This window comes from Panthera tigris, chromosome A1, assembly GCF_018350195.1.
Source record: "Panthera tigris isolate Pti1 chromosome A1, P.tigris_Pti1_mat1.1, whole genome shotgun sequence".
In the NCBI taxonomy this organism is placed as follows: Eukaryota; Metazoa; Chordata; class Mammalia; order Carnivora; family Felidae; genus Panthera; species Panthera tigris.
This window is the reverse complement of record NC_056660.1, coordinates 153496752-153523694: the sequence shown is the minus strand read 5'-3', so window position 1 is coordinate 153523694 and position 26943 is coordinate 153496752.

Below are 26943 nucleotides of genomic sequence, written 5' to 3'. Positions count from 1 at the left end.
TCACAGAGAAGGTCAAGAGATAGACTAACACACAGGAGAAAGCACAAGAAAAAAAAAATTCCTATAGCAATTGGCTTGGAAATCTAGAGAGCCCAAATTTTTTGAGTTCTTGCAACCAGCAGGGCTTAAAGCCTGGAGTTTCAAAGGTCAACAGGCTTGCCTTAGATAGAGCCCAGAGGCGTTGGGACCACAGTTGGAGACAAGGCAAGGCAAAGAGCGTGCAGATATAAAGGGTGAAAACAGTGATCTGAAGAGAACCTGGTGCACACTGGGGAGGTTATTTACTCATTTCAGAGAGTGTCCCAGAGAGGCAACATTCACAGAGAAACTCCTCTCTAGGAACAAAGGAACTGGCGGGTGTCACTTCCACCTCTGGCCCCTCAGCATAAGCACAGGGCCACCTACAGCAATCAGCACCGTGCCAACACTAACTAACTAACTTGCTTATACCAAGCTAAACCTTCTCATGCTTCAGTGGAACTGTCCTTCCCAGTCACACTTCCTTCAGTCCCACCTCATTAGTCCCCCTTGCCCAGAAAACAAGCGCAAGCTCTTGACAACATCCCCAGAAATTTTGCAAAACTTCAGTTGCAGTGGCAATGTTGATAGGGCTCATTTCACAAGCAGGCCAAACCAGAGCACACCTAGTTAAAACTTGCCACATTCAGGCCAGGGACCAACCACTGTCCACAAGAGACAAACAGAAGCTCTGAAGATGACTGGCCTAAAGGATACAGAGGCCAAGACAAAACAGCAGAGAACACGCAGCACACATTAGAGACACTCTTGGAAGTGCCAGGCCCTGAGGAATAGGGGATGCCACATGACAGGGCACTACGGGATTTTGTATAAGGCCTTTACCCTCAAAAACAGGATACATAGCTGACTCTGCAAAAACACAAAATAGGCACAGAGACTTAAAATGAGAATACAGTAAATTTCTCCTATATGTAAGAACAGGACAAGGCCATGGCTGGAGACCTACGTGAAACAGATTTGAGTAACGTGCCTCGCTGAGTATTTAAAGCAATGATAGAGCATAAGAATACTCAACCGGCTTAAGAAAAGAATGGAAGACATCAGTGAGATCCTTAAAGAGATAAATAAGAACCAATAAGAGATGGAGAGGGTAATAAACAAGATTGGAAACATGCTTGATGAAATTAACTGCAGGCTCTAAGAAGCAGAGGAATGAAACAAGACCTAGAAGAGTAATGGAAAGTAATCAAGATGGACAGAAGAAAAAAGAAATATGCAACTCAAAAAGAGACTTAGGGAACTCTGGAACTCTGTCAAATATAGTAACATTGGTAGTATACAAGTCTCAGAAGAGAGTTTTCTCTCTTTCTTCCCCCTTTTGGGGGCAGAAAATTTATTTTAAGAAATAATAGCTGAAAATGTCCCTAATCTGGGGTAGGAAATAAATATCCAGATCCAGGAGGCACAGCAAACTCCCAAAAAATTCAACAAATGCAGATCCCACCAAGACATATGGTAATTAAGTTGGCAAAATACAGTGATAGATAAAAAAAATTTAAAAGCAGCAAGACAGAAGATAATAACATACAAGGGAAACCCCATAAAGTTATCAGGGATTTTTCAGTGGAAACTTTCTGAACCAGAAGAAGTGGCATGATATATTCAAAGCACTGAATGGGAAAAATCTGCAGCCAACAATACTCTGTCTACCAAGTTTATCATTCAGAATAGAAACAGAGATAGAGTTTCCCAGATAAACAAAAACTAAAGGAGTTTGTGATCACCAAACCAGTCCTGCAAGAAATACTAAAAGGGACTCTGAATGGAAAGATCAAAAGTGACAGTATATAGGTCAAAAATACAAAAGCAGTAAAAATAACTATTTCTGTAAAAAACCAAGAACTCACAAAATAAAAGGATGTAAAATATGACACCATATGCCTAAAACCTGGGGAGGAGCTGAGTAAAGAATGGGTTTAAACTTAAACGACCATCAACTTAACAGAGACTGCTATATGCAGAAGACATTACATACAAACGCATGGCAACCACAAATCAAAAACTACTAATAAGTATACAAAGAATACAGAGAAAGAAATCTAATTATACCATTATAGAAAACCAGCAAACCATGAAAGAGAGAAACAATCAGAAAATCTTCAGAAACAGTCACAAAACAAGTATTAAAATGGCAATAAATACCTATCTATAAACGATTACTCTGTTTTTGTTTTCAAAAAAAAAATTAGTGTTTATTTTTGAGAGAGACAGAGTGCTAGGGGGGAGGGGCAGAGAGAAAGGGAGACACAGAATCTGAAGCAGACTCCAGCCCTGTGTTGAGAGCTCAGACCCTGATGCAGAGCTCAAACCCACAAACCATGAAATCATGATCTGAACCAAAATTGGACGCTTAACCAACTGAGCCACCCAGGCAACCCTATAAATAATTAGTTTGAATGTAAATGGGTCAAATGTTCCACTCAGAAGACATACGGTGGCAGAAAGGGTTAACAACAACACAAAACAAAACAAAAACAAGACTTGTGTATATGCTGTCTACAGAGACTCATGTTAACCTAAAGACGCCTGTAGATTGCAAGTGAGGGGAAGGAGAAACATCTACCATGCAAATAGTTGCCAAAAGAAAGTTGGAGGAGCAGTATTTATATAAGACAAAATAGACGTTAAACCAAAGACTGGAACAAGAGACAAAGAGAGTCACTATATAATAATAAAGGGGACAATTCAACAAGAAGATTTAACAATTGTAAATATTTATACCCAACAGGAGAGCACCAAAATGCATAAAACAATTAATAATAAATAAAATGGAACTACTCAATAATAATCCAATGATAGCAGGGGACTTTAACACTCTACCTACAACAATGGATAGATCATCTAAACAGAAAATCAACAAGGAAACAATGGCTTTGAATGACACACTGGATCAGATGCATTTAACCGTTATATTCAGAACATTCATCCTAAAACAGCAGAATATGCCTTCCTTTCAAGCACACATGGAATATTCTCCAGAATAGATCACGTATTAGGCCACAAAACAAGCCTCAACAAATTCATCAAGATCGAAATCATACCATCCACCATTTTTTACTACAACACTGTGCAACTAGAAATCAACTGTAAGAAAAATCTAGAAATACCACAAATACATGGAGGGTAAATAACATGCTATTAAACAATGAGTGGGTCCACCAGGAAATAAAGAAATAATAAAAAAAACTGCAAGAAAACAAATGAAAATGAAAATAGAGCTGTTCAAATGCAGCAAAAGCAGTTCAAAGAGGGAACATTATAACATTACAGGCATATTTCAAGAAGCAAGGGAAATCTCAAATCAATAACCTAAACTTAGACCTAAAGGAGATAGAAAAAGAACAACAAAAGTTAAAACCAGCAGAAGCATCGTAGACTTTAAGTCTAAAGTTCTCTTCTGGCCAGCAAAAAGCAGATGCAGGATTAAAGCCAGAGATGGCTAATGTCCAGGAAAAAGGTAAGAGCCCTGAATAAGGGTCCTTGCCCCATGTTTATTCAGATCTGAAGGCTTACAAATGTGATGAATGTGCACAAAGAAACACAAACTATGAACATTAACTTGGGGACATGAGAGGAAAAAGGGGGTTTTGAAGATATACAGTGTTTGGGGTTTGAGTCAATATAAAACAAAATTCTGGCGCCGGGCAGATGGTTGTTAACAGCAGACAGGAGGTGCCGAGCCTGTTTATCTTTGCCAGCCTAAAGGATGAGACAGATAAGGGGAATAACCTCAGGGTTAACAAGACACCTTTTCTTTTGTTAATCATCTTCCTTCCAGGCTGATTTGCCTGCAGCACCCTATTCTATGCAAGCCACTTTCTGCTATAGTACTAAATGTAGGGTGCGCCATTTCTATTTCAGGCCTTTTCCTCTATTTTGGGGGGCTCTGCACCTACTCCCTGTTTTGGGGTGACTTTGGGCCTCCCTATTCCTGGCACTTTGGTCGCCTCCCCATTCTCATGGTGTCTTTGCACCCCCATACTCTTGGAGTGCCAGTGTTTTACCTGAACTCAGGTGTGAGCATTCTGTTACTTTGTATTTCTTTATGCCTTGTTAACCTATTGGTGTAAGCTCAGGGATTCGTAAGGTTATCCCCCACACAGAAACAAGGAAATAATAAATATTAGAGAAGAAATAAACGATATAGAGTGACACCTAGTCGGCTCAGTCGGTTAAGCATCTGACTCTTGAATTTTGCTCAGGTCATGATCTCATGGTTCTTGAGAGTGAGACCTGTGTAGGGCTCCACACTGGCAGCAGGGAGCCTGCTTTGGATTCTCTCTTTCCTCTCTCTCTGCCTTTCTCCCTGCTCACACTCTCTCTCTCTTTCAAAAATAAGTAAACATCTTAAAAGAAGAAATAAATGCTACAGAAAATTATATATATATATATATATATATATATATATATATATATCAATAAAACCAGAAGCTGAGTATTTTTTTTTAAAAAATAAAATTGATAAACCTCTAGCCAGACTTACTGGGGGGGAAAAAAGAGAAAGGACTCAAATAAAATCACAAATGACAGAGAAGAAATAACAACCAACACCAAAGAAATACAATTATAAAAGAATATCATGAAAAGCAATATGCCAAGAAATTGGACAACCTGTAAGAAATGAATAAATTCCCAGAAAAATATAAACTACCAAGACTGAAATAGAAAATTTGAACAGACTGATTATCAGCAATGATATTGAATCAGTAATCAAAAATCTCTCAACAAACAAAGTCCAGGACCAGATGACTTCACAGGTGAATTCCAGCAAACATTTAAAGAAGAGTCAAAACCTATTCTTCTCAAATTATTCCAATAAATACAAAAGGAAGAATAAATTCTAAATTCATTCTCTGAGGCCAGTATTACCCTGATACCAGACCCAGAAATAGACATCACAAAAAAAGACACCTACAGGCTAATATCCTTAATGAACATAGAAGCAAAAATCCTCAACAAAATATTAACAAAACAAATCCAACAATGCATTAAAAAAGTCCTTCACCACTATCAAGTGGGATTTATTCCTGAGTTGCAATGGTGGTTCAATATTTACAAATCGATCAACATGACCCATCATATCAGTAAGAGAATTATAAGAACTACATGACCATTTCCATAGCTACAGAAAAAGCTTTTGACAAAGTACAGCATCAATTCAGGATAAAAATCCTAAACAAAGTAGGTTTACAGGAAACATATTTCAACACAATGAAGACCATCCATGAAAATCTACAGTTAACATCATCTTTGATGAACAAAAACCCAGAGCTTTGCCCCTATGGTCAGGAACAAGACAGGGATGACCACCCTTACCACTTTTATTCAACACAGTACTGCAAGTCCTAGCCACAACAATTAGGCAACAAAGATAAATAAAACATCGAAAGTGCTAAGGACAAAGTCAAACTTTCACTCGTTGCAGATGACATGATACTATATAGAGAAAACCTGAAAGACTCCCTTAAAAAACTGCTAGAACTGAAATTGATTTGGTAAAGTCACAGGATACAAAAACCAATGTACAGAAATCTGTTGCATTTCTATATACCAATAATGAAGCAGAAAGAAATTAAGAAAACAATCCCATTTATAATTGCACCAAAAATAAAAAAATGATACCTAGGAATACACTTAACCAAACACATGAAAGACCTGTACACCAAAAATCGTAAAACACTGATGAAAGAAATTGAGGATGACACAAAGAAATGGAAAGACACTCGATGCTCATGAATTGGAAGAATATTGTTAAAATGTCTATACTAACCAAAGAAGTCTATACATTTGATTCAATCCCTACCACAATATCAACTGTATTTTTCACAGAACTAGAAACATTTTTCTAAAATTTGTATGGAACCACACAAGACTCTGAATAGCCAAAGCAATCTTGAAAAAGAATAGCAAAGCTGGATGCACCACAATTTCAAACTTCAAGTTATATTACAAAGCTATAATAAACTAAACAGTAAGGTACTGACACAAAAATAGACACATAGATCAATAGAACAGAAAACCCAGAAATGAACTCACAATTATATGGTCAACTAATCTACAACAAAGCAGGAAAGAATATCCAATTGGAAAAAAACTGTCTCTTCAATAAATGGTGTTGGGAAAACTGGAGAGCAACATGCAAAAGAATAAAACTGGATCACTTTCTTATACCATACACAAAAATAAATTCAAAATGGAAGAAAGACATGGATGTGAGACCTAAAGCCATAAAAAAAAAAGAAAAAACTAAAAGAAAACACAGGCAGTAACTTTTCTGACATTAGCCATAGCAACTTTTCTAGATAGTCTCCTGAAGCAAGGTTAAAAAAGGAAAAATAAACTATTGAGCCTACATTAAAATGAAAGTCTTCTGAACAGTAAAGGAAACAATAAGCAAAACAAAAAGGCAACGTATGGAATGGGTGAAGATATTTGCAAATGGTTGGTTTCCAAAATATATAAAGAACTTATAAAACTTAACACCCAAAACACAAATAATACAATTAAAAAAAAAGGGCAGAAGGCATGAACAGAAATTTCTCTAAGAAATATATACAGATGACTAACAGACACATGAAAAGGTTCTCAACATAAGTCATGATCAGTTTGCAAATCAAAACTACAATGGGATAGCACCTCATACCTGTCAGAATGGCTAAAATCACAAATACAAAAAACAAATGTTCAGGAGGATGTGGAGAAAAAGGAACCCTTGTGCAGTGTTTGTGGGAATGAAAACTGGTGCATCCAGTGTGAAAAATGGTATGGAGATCCCTCAATAAGGTCAAAATAAAACTACTCTATAATCCAACAATTGCACTACGAGATAATTACAAAACAAGTACACAAACACTAATTAAAAGGAATACACGCATCATTATGTTTATAGCAGCATTGTTTACGATAGCCCAATTATGGAAGCAGCCCAAGTGTCCTTTAATTAATGAATAAAAAAGTGGTATGTGTGTGTGTATGTATGTATATGTGTGTATACATATATATACATATGTATACATATATAGTATACATATGTATATATATGTATACACACACACACACACAGAGATATTACTCAGCCATAAAAAGGAATAAAATCCTCCCATTTGCTACATAATAAATGGAGCTAGAGAGCATAATGCCAAATAAGTGAGTGAAAGAAAGACAAATACCACATTATTTCAGTCACATGTGGAGTTTAAAAACAAAACAAAACAAACAAATGAAAAGAGATGAACAAAAAAACAGACTAATACAGAAAACAAACTGGTGTTTGCTAGAAGGGAGGCGGTTAGAGAGATGAGTGTAATAGATAAAGGGGATTAAGAGCACCCTTATTTTGATGAGCACTAATATATAGAATTGTTAAATCATTTTATTGTAAGGCTGAAACTACTATAACACTGTATGGTACTTACACCTCATTAAAAATAAGGAACAATTTTTTTTTTAAATAAGAGAAGGTGATCACTTTTATCGGATATCAAGGAAACACAAATTAATAACAAAAACCACCACCAGTATGCATCAATCCAAATAGTAAAAATTAAAAAAAGCAGTTACTAATATTGATGAAGAGTTCAGAGTAACTGGAACATGTATACACTGTGGGATTGTAAATTGATATAGCCACTAAGGAAAAACAATTTAGCAGTATCTAATAAAGCTGAATATGTGTCTACCTTATAAACTGGCAATTCCACTCCTAGATACTTATCTCAAAAAAATTCACACATTTGCAAAGACACATATAGAAGAATGTTCATATTCTATATGCTATTTCCACTAACTGTAAATTAGAAACAACCTAAATGTTCTTTAACATTATAGGAGGTATGGGGCGCCTGGGTGGCTCAGTCTTTTAAGCGTCCATCTAACTCAGCTCAGGTTCATAAGTTTGAGCCCCACATCTGGCTCTGCGCTGACTGTTCAGAGTCTGGAGCCTGCTTCGGATTCTGTGTCTCCCTTTCTCTCTGCCCCTCCCCTACATGCTTGTTCACTCTCACGCTCTCGCTCTCGCTCTCTCTCAAAAATAAACATTAAAAAATTTTTAAAGTATATTACAGAAGGTAAGTCAGGGTGCCTGTTTGGCTCAGTCCATTAAGTATCTGACTTTGACTCAGGTCATGATCTCACGGTTCGTAAGTTCAAGCTCCACATCTGGCTCTGTGCTGACTGTTCAGAGTCTGGAGCCCACTTTACATTCTGTGTCTCGCCCTCTCTCTGCCCCTCTCCCACTCATGCTCTGTCTCTCCCTCCTTCAAAAATAAATAAACATTTTTTTTAATATTACAGGAGATCAATATAGATATGACGAGTTTCTAGACACTAGTAAAAATTACCAAATTGCAACTACATGCAACATGTTTATATCATACCAACATAATGTTAAGTGAAAGGACATGGGCAGAAAAACAATACATACTCAATGATGCCATCCATATGAAGTTTAGGAACAGATAACACTGTTCCATGGTTTTAGGAAAACAATCACCTTTTGAGAGAAATAAGTATAGGAAGTGGGATGAAGGAGCATCTGAGATGCCATAGTTTTAGACCTAAGTGCTATCTATATGGTGTGTTCACTTAAACAAAACTCATCACTTCTGTACAGTTCTGGTATATGCTATTTTCTCTATTTGTTTTGTTAAAACATTTGCTGTAAGACAAATCAAAGACCTTTTGCTTAGCAAAATAGAACATTAAGAAAGTGAAAAGACAGCACTGAAGAATACATTTGTGGTACATGTAACAGATCATTTTTTATCAGGGAACACTTGTAGAAAGATTCCAGTGAATTACTAAATGGCTACTTTAGCACACACAACTGACCCCATTTTACTGAAGAAGAAACTGATGCTTAGCAGGTTGGAGTGACTTTCCTCACGCCACAATGACAGGCGGACTCCAAACCCAGGCTCTCATGTTGCCAAGTCAGATAGTAAACTGCTGCAAGACTTTGGCAAGTCATTCCTCAAGCCATAATTACATGTCTTTCTTTTTCATAGCTGTGTAACATATAAAGGCAAGATACATTTTTAAGTATACATTTGTATATACAGGTAACATATTCTTTGAAGCACAAAGAGAAGTGATTACGGTCTAACAGAGCACAAGCTTTGGAGTCAAATGGAAGCTTGGACCTATCCATGCACTGTCTGGTCTTGGTAAGTAAGTTCTGTGCATTTGGTTCTCCTCTTTGTTAAAATGGCCTTACTCTCGTACGCATCCAGAATAGTGCTCAACACTGTGGAGTAAATGAATACCCTCCTAACATTACAAAAAGTGGTCAATACTTAGAATGAATATTCTTTTAAATGTTAAAAGTCTGAAATATGTATTATTAACATGTAACTCCAGTCTGGTATACAATTAAAATTGAAGCTGAGTAATAGTTTTTTTGTTTCAATACCTTGTCTAATATGTGGCAAAGTTTTATTGTGTGATAATAAATGGAATGCATCACACATAAGAAAAAGTAACTCCTGGAAATATAAACATTTATTTGTATGAAATGATTACATGCATAGAATATATAAATCATTTTAAGATTATATTGACTTTAAAATAAATGCAATCTAAAGCTCGACAGCAATTTCTATCTCCTTTGACTTAGTACCAGAAACGGCAAACTGTCAGTCCATTTTTATAATATTTGGAATTAAAAAAATACATATATATTTAGTCCTCAAAATTCCAGTTTTTGGAAAGCAATTCAGGCCATCACTTTCATTTCTGGAATCAGATTTCAGTATAGAAAATTTGGACATGTTATTCTCTTCCAAATGAATTGAAGCACATATTTGTGTAACTCCTTTTGAATTCATTTGCAGAGAATTATTCAAAGTGTTTATTCCGATGAATTATGCCAATTAAAAAAAAAGCCAAATCTTTGATCCAACCTTTCCTAGTGAGCCAAGACAGGGATTTTCTCTCAAATGATATTAACAAGTTGGTGTCTTTCATCAGTAAGAAGCAGCTCTTGGTGTTCTAGGCCAACACTGTCATCTCAGCTTCCTACAGCAACCAGACTACTACAGTCACCAAAGCCTATCATTTACTGTGACTTAAGTCAGAGCTTATTGAATTCACTGTGATAAGGACCACTTGTTCCATTTTTAATATTTTACTCAAAAAAATGAATCCTGGTAAATAGTGCAATGAAGAGAACTATAGTCCAAATCACGTCACCTTGAATCTAATCTTTTTGTCTAGAATAAACTCATTAGCAGCCAACAAAAAAGAACCATCTTTCATAGTCATGCTTGACAATTGACTCGTTTACACGAAGACATTTCTTAACATATAAAAATAAATAATTTCTTTTGTTGTAGTCATTAGAGCCCTTAGATCGAAAATGTCTTTAGTCACATTGTTATGGGTTGAATTATGTACCCTCCTTATTCATCCGGTGAAGTCCTAACCACCTGTACCTCAGAGTATGGCTTTGTTTGGCCAAAGAACCATTGCAGATGTAATTGGCTGAGATGAGTTTATATTGAAAAAGGGCAAGCCCCAGATCCAAAATGTATGGTATCCTTACAGAAAATTTGAACATAAAGGCACACACAGGGAAAGCTCCATGTAAAGACTGGAGTTATGCTTCCACAAGCCAAGAACTGCCAGAAGTTATGAAAAAGACTTGGGAGAGATCCTTTCCTGGTACCTTCAGAGGGAGCATGACCCATGGACACCTTGATTTGAGACTTCAGCTTCCAAAACTATAATATAATCCATTCTTATTATTTAGCGCACTCAGTTTGAGACACTATTAATAGCCCTAGAAAACTAATACACACTTCACATACTTAATAGGACCATCCATAAAATTAGGTAACAAGAGGTAACTGAAGGAAGGCACCAGAAATTTTTTTCTTTTTTTCACTTAACTTCTACATTCAGCTGTATATGTAAGATTAAGTGAAGCAATACTGCTAATTAGAGTATCTTTGGAAAAGTGTAACATTTTTAGTTATTAAGTAATTTTATAATATTGTCATTATTTCATTTGCATTCCAAAATAAATGCTGTTGAAAATATTCATTCCATTTCACTCAAGTTTTCACCATGTATCTTTTCTAATGTATAGTTATCACTACAAATTTTTCACAATATTTTCAATAAAGATACATTCTGTACATTCAACAGGTAGAGATATTCCAGACTTCCACCAAAAAATGTTTATTCCACTTTTTCATAAAACATGTAATTAACTTGGGCTACCTCTCATACACAAGTTATATTCAAGTTAGTTAACATATAGTTAGTATTGGTTTCAGGAGTAGAATTTAGTGATTCATCACTGATATAGAACACCCATTGCTCATCACTAGTGCCCTCCTTAATAGATGTCACCCATCTGGCCCATCCCCCCACCTACCTCCCCTCCAGCAACTCTCAGTTTGTTCTCTATAGTTAAGAGTCTTTTATGGTTTGTCTCCCTGTTTTCATCTTATTTTTATTTTTCTTTCCCTTCCCCTATGTTAATCTGTTTTGTTTCTTAAATTCCACATATGAGTGATATCACACAGTATTTGCATTTCTCTGACTTATTTCATTTAGACTACAGTATACACTTTAGTTCCATCCATGTTGTTGCAAATGCCAAGATTTCATTCTTTTTGATGGCTGAGTAATATTCCATTGTATGTATATATACCACGTCTTCTTTATCCATTCAGCACTCGATGGACATTTGGGCTCTTTCCATGCTTTGGCTGTTGTTGAGAGGGCTGCTATAAACACTGAGGTGCATGTGCCCCTTTGAATCAGTGTTTTTGTACCCTTTGGATAAATACTTAGTAGCACAATTGCTGGGTCGTAGGGTAGTTCTATCTTTGACTTAATGAGGAACCCCCACACTGTTTTCCACAGTGGTGGCACCAGTTTGCATCCCCGCCACTTTCTTTTAAAAACACAACTTTTTTGTTAAGATTTGTGTAACAAAGTGATGGTGCAATATAAGGACAAATGACCTCTTGCTTCTGTTGGGATACAACAGAGCTTCCAGAGGACATGTCCTGTATAAAGGGACTATAAGCCACTCAACTTCAGTGACTTCTTCTTAGCACGTTGCCAGATCCGGCAATTTTAACGGACAGCAAATAAAAACACACGTCTTTGCTTTATTTATGGCTTCTGGGATTTTATTTGGACATCTGAAATATCAGTTCCACGACATACTCATGGAAACTCATACTGAAAACAGCCAAGATTTTTTTTTGAAACTGTACCTTTTCTTCATGCTCTCATCAAGCACAGTCAAAGATAAGACCCCTGTTTGAAGCAAACAAACAAACAAAGAAACAAACAAACAAAACAAAGGCAGGGGACTCTGGATTACATGCCCTAAGTGTCCCACCCTAGACACTCTCTTGTGAGCCATAAGTATATAAAGAAAGAAATTTGCTCCTATCACAACTCTCGTTATCTTCTTAAGTAAAAAGTTTGAGGGAGATTAAGGTATTATTAGGTCTATTTCACATCTTTTATTACACTATTGTGGCTTATTAACACCAGAAGTGTCTTAATTTCTGCAAAATTATGTACAATATCATAAATTTGACAAATTTAATTAAAATTCAGTAATGTACATTAACAGATAGTAGATTGATAATTCCCACCATAAAATGAAATATAACATATATTACATAACATCTTTAGACTTCATATAAACTTAGTGATATAACATTGGTTTATTTAAAGTAATAGACCTTTTGGAAATTAGAAATTTAGAGTATATGCTAAATAAAATGGGATAAGTCATTTTAACTTATTGTTCTTAATAATAAAGTTTATATATTTTTATAATTCTAAAAAATGTCTCTGTATATGTTATAAATTATCTGTGAATTGTAGCTTTCAGTGAATGATATCCAAATATTAAATCATGTTTTATTCTTTTTTATCCTATTTCATGTACAAACTTAGAAAGGGAATTGACACAAATTTGACCTCACTTAAAAAAAAAACACATCTTATATTTTAAGGCAGAGATAATTAGAGTCAATATTAATATATTGAAATTATGTAACCATTTCAGTAAGGCAACAATTACATGTCATAAGGAGAAGATAGTGTCTGAGAAATACAATGCAACTAGATGCATCTTTGAAAGTAAGCCATTTTACATCAAAATTGGCAAAGATGAAGTTAAGCTTTCACTTTTTGCAGATGACATGATATTATACATGGAAAATCCGATAGACTCCACGAAAAGTCTGCTAGAACTGATACATGAATTTAGCAAAGTTGCAGGATACAAAATCAATGTACAGAAATCAGTTGCATTCTTATACACTAATAATGAAGCAACAGAAAGACAAATAAAGAAACTGATCCCATTCACAATTGCACCAAGAAGCATAAAATACCTAGGAATAAATCTAACCAAAGATGTGAAAGATCTGTATGCTGAAAATTATAGAAAGCTTATGAAGGAAATTGAAGAAGATATAAAGAAATGTAAAAACATTCCGTGCTCATGGGTTGGAAGAATAAATATTGTCAAAATGTCAATACTACCCAAAGCTATCTACACATTCAATGCAATCCCAATCAAAATTGCACCAGCATTCTTCTCGAAACTAGAACAAGCAATCCTGAAATTCATATGGAACCACAAAAGGCCCCGAATAGCCAAAGTAATTTTGAAGAAGAAGACCAAAGCAGGAGGCATCACAATCCCAGACTTTAGCCTCTACTACAAAGCTGTCATCATCAAGACAGCATGGTATTGGCACGAAAACAGACACATAGACTAATGGAATAGAATAGAAACCCCAGAACTAGACCCACAAATGTATGGCCAACTAATCTTTGACAAAGCAGGAAAGAATATCCAATGGAAAAAAGACAGTCTCTTTAACAAATGGTGCTGGGAGAACTGGACAGCAACATGCAGAAGGTTGAAACTAGACCACTTTCTCACACCATTCACAAAAATAAACTCAAAATGGATAAAGGACCTGAATGTGAGACAGGAAACCATCAAAACCTAAAGGAGAAAGCAGGAAAAGACTTCTCTGACCTCAGCCGTAGCAATCTCTTACTCGACACATCCCCAAAGGCAAGGGAATTAAAAGCAAAAGTGAATTACTGGGACCTTATGAAGATAAAAAGCTTCTGCACAGCAAAGGAAACAACCAACAAAACTAAAAGGCAACCAACGGAATGGGAAAAGATATTTGCAAATGACATATCAGACAAAGGGCTAGTATCCAAAATCTATAAAGAGCTCACCAAACTCCACACTCGAAAAACAAATAACCCAGTGAAGAAATGGGCAGAAAACATGAATAGACACTTCTCTAAAGAAGACATCCGGATGGCCAACAGGCACATGAAAAGATGTTCAACGTCGCTCCTTATCAGGGAAATACAAATCAAAACCACACTCAGATATCACCTCACGCCAGTCAGAGTGGCCAAAATGAACAAATCAGGAGATTATAGATGCTGGAGAGGATGTGGAGAAACGGGAACCCTCTTGCACTGTTGGTGGGAATGCTAATTGGTGCAGCCTCTCTGGAAAACGGTGTGGAGTTTCCTCAAAAAATTAAAAATAGACCTACCCTATGACCCAGAAATAGCACTGCTAGGAATTTACCCAAGGGATACAGGAGTACTAATGCATAGGGGCACTTGTACCCCAATGTTTATAGCAGCACTGTCAACAATAGCCAAATTATGGAAGGAGCCGAAATGTCCATCAACTGATGAATGGATAAAGAAATTGTGGTTTATATACACAATGGAGTACTATGTGGCAATGAGAAAGAATGAAATATGGCCCTTTGTAGCAACGTGGATGGAACTGGAGAGTGTGATGCTAAGTGAAATAAGCCATATAGAGAAAGACAGATACCATATGTTTTCACTCTTATGTGGATCCTGAGAAACTTAACAGAAACCCAGGGGAAGGAAAAAACAAAAAACAAAAAAACAGGAGGTTAGAGTGGGAGAGAGCCAAAGCATAAGAGACTCTTAAAAACTGAGAACAAACTGAGGGTTGATGGGGGGTGGGAGGGAGGGGAGGGTGGGTGATGGGTATTGAGGATGGCACCTTTTGGGATGAGCACTGGGTGTTGTATGGAAACCAATTTGACAATAAACTTCATATATTAAAAAAAAAAAAAGAAAGTAAGCCATTTTAAAGAAACTATTCTAGAAGTAGTACACGTTAACAAAGGTCATTGTTAGACTCATATGGGTAGGCACTGAGTGAGGTGTATAATATTATCCAAACAACCTGGAAATACTGCAAATAATGTAACTATTACAAGTTAAATTTGAGGGGCGCATAGGTGGCTAAGTTGGTTCAGCGTCCGACTTGGGCTCAGGGCATGATCTCATGGTTCATAGGTTCAAGCCCTGCATCAGGCTCTGTGCTGACAGCTCACATGAGCTTGCATTCTCTCTCTCAAAAATAAATAAACATTAAAAAAGTTTAATAAAAGTTAAATTTTAAAATAAATATAATTGATCAGTCCGAAAACTTAACACAACCTGACTAAAGTTCTTAACATAAAAGAAGAAAGTAACAATTAAGAGGCATTTGATGTAGATACAGGCTAAGATATATTCTGCTAGTATTCTCATAATCAATGTCCAGAAAGAGAATATCCTCAGAGCAGTTATAAATCTATTTCTAAAAACACGAAGTGCCCTTAGAATGTTATAACCTACTAGCGTTACCTATCCAAACAAACTCTTGTTTTTCTGAAAACAATCTACCAAGCAATATCCTGATTTTAATTAAGCTGACATGGTATAAGGAGAAATTACACCTGCCAGAAGTAAATACGTGTGTAGGCATTTTCACATTGCATTGAAAAAATTGGATTTAATGTATAATAATCAGTGCCAGGTAATCTTACTGAGGCCTAGCAATACTCATAATTATACCAATAAGATTATGATAAAGCTAAAATTGATTGAAGGTTTACCATATGCCAGACACACTATTAAGCATGTTAAGACTTTAATTCACTATGTCATTTAATCTACATACATATCATCCCTATAAGACAGATCCTATTGTCATATCCGTCTTTACTGATGCGCATATTAAGTTTTCAAAACAGGTCACTTGCTCAGATCCCTAGTAAATACTACAGCACAGATGCACTTATTTATAGGTCTAGCTTTGGGGTGTGAGTCCTCAGGCTTCATTCGTTTCCTTACCAAATAGCACTACTATAGGAATTATCTCTTAACCTCACTGACCAATTTTTTTTTTTTTTTTTAGATATCTAAAACCAGTTTATTTGGGGGGGAGGGGAAAGAAAGTGTCATAGAAATTGTATTTGGCATCTCATGGGCAATAACATTTTGGTCTAAAGCAACTATACTATGGTGTTACGGATAGAGGAATTTTAGCAAAAAGAAAGAGAATCAAAGGGGACAAGGACATGGGCAAATCTTTTGTTATGTATTAGTGTTGCAGAATAGTAAAAGGCACTAACTGCCCCTCTTGAGTTGTAGTTCCTTTCTGTAACTGAAACACTTTAGTCTTCATGGATGTCAGTCTACACAAGCATTAATTCAGCTTAAAAGAAAAGCATGCCAGCTTCATCTGTCTCCTGAGACACCGTATCATGACTTACTACAGAAGCACTTTGCATTTAAAATGTTGAAAATGTTCAGAAACATGCTTTGAATATAAGAGTTAAAAGCTTTAAACACTAGGCTAAGGTAACCAACTTAAGGCAATGAACAAAGAAATACAGTAGCAGTACCTTATGCAATGTTGATGGATAATCTTGTGAATCATAATATTTTGTTAACAAATCTAATACATAAATCCTTATTCAGAGAATTTACTAATAAATATTCAGCAAAAGACAGGAAATAAATATATGTATATAATTAGGGTATGCTTTCAACTTTGTAACTCATTCCATGCCATCATTTGGGTCAGTTACAAGTTCACCACTGATTTTGTGAAATATTTTAATATTTCACTGGTTTCTACTGTCTAAACAATAGCATTGAAAGATAATTATAGATAAAATTACACCTTCTCATTCCTTTGGACAGTTGGATAATTAATAATCCAACTTTGGACACAAGAGGCAAAATTCTGAAAGAAAAGCAATAGAGCTCAATCTATTTGATCTGGAGTAGACATTAGGTGAATAAAAGGTCAAGAGCTTCTTCCCCAGGTTCATGACAGAATCTGTTTCCTCAACCCACCACAGCTGTTGTACCTTTAACTGGGTTAAGAAAATGCCACCATGGCGTCACAAGTGATAATAATAGCTTTATATCAATAACACATTATATCAATATTATATTTAGAGTTCCAAACACTGGTTTGATAAATATAATTTAACATAAATGGTGTTTTCCCACTAAAAGATCCTTATGGATCCACTCATTTATAAATAATTATCAACTACACACACATATAACAAAGTAAGAAATGGCGATGTGCTAGCCTGGTCTTCAAAGAATTCAGAAAACAAGTGGACCTAAAGCATATTTACCAGAAAAATAAAACACATAGAATAAGCACAAATAAAGGAATAAAGAAACAGTATTCAAGTAGAAAGCAGCAAAAAGTTGAGACGGGAGATAATCTGATTCAAACCTAAAAGTTGATATTTCATAGTCAAAGAAATTAGCAGTCAGTTTGGAAAGAGAGTGAGGATAGAAGCAAAAGATTAAAGAAGCACATATAGAACATTTCTTAAGTGCCAAAATTCATCAGGAACTAAGCCACCACAGTTGCATCCACAGAGGTAAAATGATAATTAGGGTAAATACTTATTGTGTAAGCCAAGGGAATCAAAAATTTCACAACAAGTTTGTATAACACAGAGAGCCAAGTCATGAACCTGTGCTCGGACACACTATCTCAGATTTGGGCTCCATTACACACCAAATATGTGACCTTGAAGATGTTTCTGGATATAGCATCATGTATTTATCAATATTAAGTATTTATCATGTTAGGTTATGTGATATGTAACATAAATTTTAAAGTTTTACTGAGGTGAAAAAAGTTTGACCATATTGTCACACAATGTAACTAAGAAGAAGCTAATGATCATTGTGTAAGGATTGGAGTTAAACAGTTGGTACTACACAACACAATTCTTCCTTTGATACTGACGCAGAGAAAAATACAGAAATATGCCAAAGTGTACAAATATAATTATGTCATAGTAAAAAGAGAATGTGTTTTATTACCCCAACTCTTTCAGGATACTGGAAATAAAAAACAAAACAAAAAAAGACCACCACCTAAATGTGAAGGTACATTAGTCAGGATACCCTTGGCTATTCTGTAGAAGAAACATCCCCAACATCTCAGCGGTTTAAAACTGTAAAATTTCCTTTCTTGTTAATGAAAATGGGACCTGCTGCTTCTCCATAGCAAACGGCTTCCGTGAGTACATGGCAAATTTAGGCTGACAGACGCTCTACCATCGCATCGTTTCGTGATTTGGATCATAAGGCCTCAAGGTCAAAAAAAGAAAAAAAAAGTGGGGGAAGAGAATGGTGAGGTCTTCCACTGAAAATAACTCAGAATCCATGTTTACTCAGAACCCTCTGGCCCTACCTAACAGAAAAGAGATGGAGAAGTAAAACCATCTTTGTGGAAGAGAGAAGAACCAAACGAACCAAGTGTGAATTGGCATTACCAGTCTACCACAGAGCATGATACATGGAGTTTTTAATGTGCTAAGTGTGGGACATGTTTGAAAAAAAGGCACTAGGAAATATGAAAGTCATGAAAAGTTTAATAAAGGCATAGCCAAGTAGCACCAAAAGGCCCATTAGAGATTATGGATTCATGACAGTATCCACTCCTCACAAGTGGTTGGTTTTCAGAATTTATAAGGAGAAAGAGCATGGATTAATAAAGTTGTCAGTCAAGCAGGAGAAAATCATGTTACAATCATGTGGAGAACTTGAGTAATTTTCTTATAAAAAATCAAGTCTTGGGGAGCCTGGGTGGCTCAGTCGGTTGAGTGTCTGACTTTGGCTCAGGTCATGATTTCACTGTTTGCGAGTTCAAGCCCCGCATTGGGCTCTGTACTGACAGCTCAGAGCCTGCAGCCTGCTTCAGACTCTGTGTCTCCCTATCTCTCTTCTCCTTCCCTGCTTGCACTCTGTCTCTGTCTCTCTCTCTCTCTCTCTCTCAAAAATAAATAAATGTTAAAAAATTTTTAATAAAAAAATAAAATAAAATATCAAGTCTTGGTTAAAAAAGCCAAGGGAAGCCAGAAGGGGAGAGCATGGGCCAAATAGATGTCAGTGGTTATTCCTGCTATAGGTGTCTAGATGTACAAGTAGGTAAATTTCAGTGAAGCAAGAAGAGTCATTTTCAGAATCAGCATCTTTTCTGACCAAAGTTCAATAACATCTCCCACCTCTTAAATTTAGAAATAAAATTGTCCCATTGGATGAATGGACAGTGATAAAGAAGCTGTGTACTCAGTGTCTACGCATATGAGCCTAACAATGACCTTTTGCTAAAGCTATCTCTTTTGAGTAATACCTTACTCTTTTCATGACAAGCTGCTTCAAATCTCACTGCTAAAGCCCTTCATAATGGGGATGAATTTATGGTACTATTTCACAGGCTGCTAAAGAAGAACAGATCACACTGGAAGTTGATATTTATATGAACCCAGTATAGTGGCAGAAAAATGCATCTTCTAAATTAATGAAGATAATAGCTATAGAATTATTTTCTGCTATTTGTATGTTGGCATGTAATATGTAATAAAAACTATTAATTATCATTATATAAGAAAAGGAAGAAAAAATGAGAAAAACTTGATACACTGATAGTGATTATTATTCCCTAACTTCTTCATCATGACTATCAGTGATAGAGCTATTTTGCCTCCATTTTATTCAAAGGAATGACATCCATATGTTAACCCAAATAATGATCTTACAGTTAACTACATGAAACCACTTATAATGTTGACTTCCCATTGTCAGTTGATAATCACTGCCATTTGTGGACCAAAAGATAAATAAATAGGAGAGTACTCGTTAAAAATACTCACTTACATGTCCAATTATATTTTCAGATAAAACTATTAAAAATCAATTGCTTCAAATGAGAATGTTAACCATCTTAGGAAATCATTTGTAGTGTCAGATCAGAGATATCTCATTGAAAATGTGCTTTGGTGATTTTTTTGTCAGAAGAATTTAAGTGTTTAGGCTTTAATCTTAGGTCCCTACCTTCCTTAAAATCTCCCTAACAGATGCCTGGTCAATACACATCTCTACGTTTAAGCAGCTCTGTCACTGTAACCATGTTTAGGTTTTGGCATCTAATTTCACTAATAGGTATACAGTGATGTAAGCCAAGTTCAGTGAGATTGATTTCTGAGTGTCTCCCCTTGATCCTTAAACTGGACCTAGTCTGTTCAAACTTTGTAACAATAAAAACCTACAGAGGCCTCCAGGTCATATGTACTAAATATGACATGCTAGATACAAAAAATAAAATAAACCAACAAAATTTGCAGATGAATTTTTTATCACTTAAAGTTGAACTTAATATCAATTCATTATGATTTAACCTTTAGAAAAATATATCGAAGAATGAAAAACTTTCGGACATTTGACTAAAAATTCTGTAGTGAAGGAAAGTGCCTTCACAAAGTGTAAAATTTGGCTTTCTTTTCCTCTCTTTCCTGTTCTTTTGTGTGGGCTGAACATGCGTCGTGTTTTCTCTGCCTCTCTAGCCCTCATCATGTAGTTGATACTAAATAACTTGGTTTAATAAACAGTTACATGAATTAAGTAATTTTGCTAGATATCCTTCTACAAATTAACCTAAAGGCAGTTTTATAAACACTAAATTTATACAGTAAAACATGTGGGTTTTTTTGTTCCATATTTGGTGTACTGTTACAACACAGTACAATTTTTTGCTTCTATTATAAGGTTATGCTTTATAAACGATGGATTGGTGTTATACTCTTACTATAGTAGAGCTTTTTTTAAAAAAAAATCAAGTTTAGGTCTTGTTTTCCTTTCTTTAATACTTACTGGATTCTTACTGTGAATCTTTTTTTTTATATCTTCATTATCCAGCACACCTAACTCATAATAGATATATTTCTGTTTAATGAAAAAGAAATGAATACGTCAGTTTTCTAAGGGCACTTATGTGGTCATTTGGATTAGTTGCAAATAGGAGGCAATTAGCCTGGTGTATTTTGAACTGAAATGCATTCTAAAGAGTCTACAGTGCAAATATCATACATCCTTTTCATGGCATAGAGTACTCCTTGAACATGTTAAGCTCTCAGGTAATTATATAACAAACATTTTCTATTGGATCATCAATTATTTGCAGATGATTTGTACAAGTAAATGGATTATTGACAACATAACCCCCTTTCATATTTGTGAAGTTTGATTATTTCAAATTTTAATAAAATAGGTTTTGCTCTTCTAAATTAATTACTAAGGTGAGATAATAAAAAAGATTCATTAAAAAAGTGGGATTTAACTTAAACACAACAAAATAGTGCTTCCAGTGACTATCTAGAAATGCTGTTTCTGTGAAAATAACAAAGATCTTTTAAGCGGAAAATTCAGGTTTTGAGCAAACATAGTGTATGCCTTAGTTATCAACATGAGGACATAGGAGACTGGTTGTTGTATAGTTCACAAGTGTGTGTCTTTACAAACTTGTTAGCCTGTGGGAGTACTAAGGTCATACTAGGCTCTCTGGGTCCCTTCAGTCAAGAGATCACACATGCTAGAATTCCACATAAGCTCTGGCTTCATTTTGAATTTTATATTCTTTTAGATCAAAATATTTTCCACATAATTTTATTTTTTCTTCAAGTATAGGTGACACACACTATTTTATTAGTTTTAAATGTACAGCATACAAATTTGACATTTGTATACATTGCTCAATGCTTACTGTGGTAAGTGTAGTTACCATCTGTCACCACACAATGTTATTACAATAGAGATTATATTCCTTATGCTGTACTTTTCTTATCTGAGGAGCGACTTGGTGGGATGCATAGGCAAAATAGTTAAAGAGATTAAAAAGTACAACTTCAAGTTATGAAATAAGATTTTTTATAGTCTCTGAGGCTACTTAAGCGAACTCCCTGAGGACTGTCCCAACTGTAATGTTTAAGAATAAATCATCATTAGGATTCTACTTACATATACACACATACACACACACATGCTAATTAGAGATCATATTCCAAACACACCTGGGGCTTTGTTTTTAGCGTTTTTATAAGTAAACATTCATCTCTCATTTGTATTTCTAAGGAATCAGAAAATTTTAAGTATGACAAGATCTAAGTTTAGATTCTATGGACATACAGCAAGATCATTTGGGGACTCCATGTTTAGACACTGACAGATATTGATAATACTTATTGTGAGCACAGCATAATTGATCTTTGCTTAAACCACAAAATATATAATTGCTTTATATGTTAACAAGTACAATATGCAGAGCATGAGGAGTTAACAGCTCTAGGCCAGGTCCAAGTCAGTATTATATTCACACATCTTAGCTTTTCTTTTTCCAAAATCAATATCTGCAAATAATAAATGAGATCCCAGAGGGTTGAGTTAAGCTCCAATCACCACAGAGCAACTCTGCAATTGGTCGTTGACTCAATAATGCAGGTGAGTGCCACACTACAGAATACACACTATAATAGAAAATTAATAGCTTTCAAATCAGCACTAGGGTTACCCTAAGGATTCCTTAATAGCTTAAGTTAGAACAATCACCCAAATCCAAGAAGTATAAAATGCCATAAAGCCTCAGAAAGATACTAAAGCTCCAACATTATACTTAATTTGTTCCATGTACACCGTATTCTACTCAAACAACAAAAGGCTTAAGATATGAAAGTGTCATGTTGAAAACAATGTGCTAATAAGCCGCACTGCAGTGCTGTCCATGGTGCCAGTATGAAGTTCATATATCAGTGTACAGCAATTTACATACCAAAATCAGGGACCTGTGCATTGTGGAAATTCTTTCTTAACATAGTTGACATTAAACATTCTACACACATCCTCAGACCATCTTCACACTTTTAGAGTTAAGTTTCCCCATGAGGAGCTGAAGTTTTATTTACTTCCTCTGTCATGTGACATTTCTTTCATCCATGAAGTGCAGAAGGATAACCTGACCATACACTCTCAAACTAAATTCAAGTAGGAGGGCATAAAAAATAAAGGTAACTTACTTGTTTATATATACATTGGTTCACAGAACTGGAAACCAATGGCACTAATGACTGATAAGCACTCAGAGTTAAGAAACTGAATCCTACCATTCTAAAGCGATGTCAGAAAACTTGTGAGCTACGCAGTATAAAATGTGCTTCTCTAGGAAGACGGCAGCATGTGATAGAATATCAATTATTCATTTATCCATTTTCCAATGGCAGAGAAATCGTTAGATATAGAAGGGCCCAAAAATAAAACTTGGAGCATTTTTATTTCCACAATGAACATGTTAAAGACAGGCATAGAGTAAGCAAAGTATTTCTAAGCTGTGTAAAGTTATTGTTTCCTTCCATTATTTGGCATTTAGAGAACAGATCAGTACACATGTTTACAAAAGCATGTCTTTCCACCTCAAAGGAAAGCCACAATTAAGTCAGATTGTTAAAGAAACAGATATATCTCTGAATGCTTCTTATCAAGTAAAATACGTGGCTTACATGCATATTTTTAGGATTTGGATATAGAATCCAAATTGTAACTGTTTCTCAAACTCTAACATTAGCCTCAAGTAAAAAACCAGAACCAAACCATACAAAAAAACAGAACAACAAATATTACTGAGAATGCATAAATACTAAAAGATAGTAGAGACTTACCCACAGGCTGTCAACATCCAGTCAATTGTTACAGCTTAAAGCATGTGGCATTTTCCCGCAGGCTACTTGTCTTTTACTTTTCAAAGGAATTTCATCATCTAATTTAACACTACCTCCAAAGATTTGGGATACCATATAGAATCTTCCTTCCTGGTTTTTTCCTTCTAGTTCTTTCTGTTAGTGGCTTGTGTCACACACACAAAATGGCACCTTTCTCTCAATGCAGAAGCAGGCTTTATATAACAAGCATGTGTATGTGAGTATGCCACAAAACACCGGCTTCCTTATCATGCGCTTGTTAGCTTGTCCAATCTATGGCAATCACTTCAGTCCCAGGGGTTGAAAGACACAACATGCAGGGAAAAAGGGAAGCAAAAGCTGAAGAAAGATCAATACTGCACTGTGAAATAAGAAGTGTAGGCTATTTACTTTTCATTGATCTGATGATGCAGGAGAAACACCTCAAACTGGCATTAAATTGAAGGAATACATCTTCTGTTTTTTTGTTTTTTTTTTTATCTCAAGGTCAGGAAGAAATGAAAAAGAAATTAGAACAAACAGAAACTAATCACAAGAGTACAATAAAACTATTAATCCACATTACAAACCCACATAGTAACATAATTAAATTTTGGGTTGAATGAGAATCACAATGTATTGGGTGTTTTGTGTTTTTTGTTTCATGTTGTTTTAACTGGCACCTGGAACAACTACAAAACAGTAGTATATGAGGACTGATTCTGACTAGCTTTAATGCCTAGCTTGAGGCCCAGCATTATTTAGCAATCATTACAAAACAAAATAAATGACCAGAGACTTATTAGAAATAGGCTCTATTCGTGACACAGACTGCATTACTGAACTCTAATTCCTAGGTTTTAACAATCTTTCAAAAAGCTCATAAATAGGGAGCCTGGCTGATTCAGTTGGTTAAGTGTAGGGCTCTTGGTTTCAGGTCACGTCATGATATCATGATCATGAGATTAAGCCCTGCATCAAACTCCATGCTAAGTGTGGAGCCTGCCTAAGATTTTCTTTCTTTTTCTCTCTCCCTCTCTTTCTGCCCCTCCCCTGTTCATGCTCTCTCTCACGCTCAAAATAAATTTAAAAAAAAAATCACAAATGTTTTCCAAACAGACCATCCTAAAATTCTGTGCCATTTTTCTTAGTTTAAAAACCCCTAATATATTTAGATAGAAGGTATTTAAATAAATGTAAACAATTATAGACTACAACACTTGACTCCTATAGTGGTAGTTATGAGTGGACTTTAGATCAATCTTTTGATATCAAACTTTTACGAGAATTCTGAGCTTTTACTCATTTATCTGTTCATTCACTTATTCATCTCCATGAGTTTCTCTGGGTGTTACCATATGCATACATACATGCATAGACATGTCTTCACTATGGTTTTCAAGAATATTATCATTTTATCTGAGCCAAATTTTCAAAATTGGAGACGCCAGGGTATACAAGTTAAATTTTAATGTTTTATTTTTGTTATATATACTATAGGTTTTTTTGTTTTGTTGTTACCTTGAGGCTTACTTAAGATATATTTACTTAACTACTTACTTAAGTAGTTATAGTGGTCTATTTTAAGCCAGTAACAACTTAACTTTTATCTCAAACAAAACATTTACCCTTTTACTCCCATCACCCACAGTTTAGATTTTTCATGCCATAATTTATTTCTTTCTATATTGTATACCCATTAACAATTTATTCTAACCACAGGTATTTTTAATGCTTTTGTCTTTTAACCTTCATTTTAGCTTGAAAAACTCCAGTTAGCATTTCTTACAAGGTAAGTCTAATGATAATGAATTCCCTCAGCTTCTTTTTGTCTGGTAGAGTCTAGATCTCTCTTTCATTTCTGTAAGACAGCTTAATCAGGTAAGGTATTCTTGGTTGGCAGGTTTTTTTTCTTTTAGCACTTTGAATTTGTCATCCCATTCTCTTCAGGTCTGAAAGGTTTCTGCTGAAAGTCCATTAACAGCCTTGCGGGGGATACCCTTGTATGTAATGAGGTACTTTGGCTTTTTCCCATTTTGGTGTTTTCAAATTTTGCTCTTAGACTTTGATTTTTGACAGTTTTATTATAATATGTCTTGATACAGCCCTCTTTTGGTTTACTCTGCTTGGGGACCTTATGATTTTTGTGTATAATACCTGGATACCTGTATTTCTCCACAGACTTTCAGTTTTCAGTTTCAGTCAATATTTCACAATATATACATATCAAATCAGGTTGTATAATTTAAATACAATTTTATTTTTCAAATATGTCTCAATAAAGCTTGGAAAAAATAAGTAATCCATGTTATGAATACAAATAAAAAAATGAATAAATAAAATCCACCTTAGTCATCCAATAGAGAAATTAGTTCTCTGTACTCTGAATTCATGTGTTTTATATTCAATCACAATTATGAGGCACACACACTTTATGACAAACATCCTGCTTTGCATTTGCTCTCATGGGGATCTTGAGCATTTTAGAAAAAAAAAAAATGAATGAAAAGAACATAGCACAAGCCATGACAACCATGCAATTTTGCCAATACGACGGAGGCATTGCTCTTGCCTACTGTAAAAGTCTTGCTCTGCTCTCGTCAATTGTGTCACAAAATGTTTAAAAAAGTCCCAATTTCTTGGGGCACTTGGGTGGTTCTGTTAGTTAAACCTATGACTCTTCATTTCAGGTCAGGTCATGATCTTACTATTCTGGAGTTGTGTGTGGATTCTGCTTAAAATTCTCTCTTCCTCTCCCTCTGCCTCTGTCCCTGCCCCTCTTCTGTTGTCTCTTGTATGCATGTTTTCTGACTCTCTTACTCTCTTTCTCTCTCTCAAAAAAAAAAAAAAAAAAAAAGGCCCCAATTTCTCAATACAGTTGCTGTTTCTCTCTCTTTGATCCATAGCCAAAGATAATAGATTCCGTAAAGTTTATTTTATTCAGGGTAACTAAAGTTACACTTCATCATTCCATTTTCTAAAATGTCACCTAAGTGTCTTTTAAAGTGATGAAATACATAGGATTTTT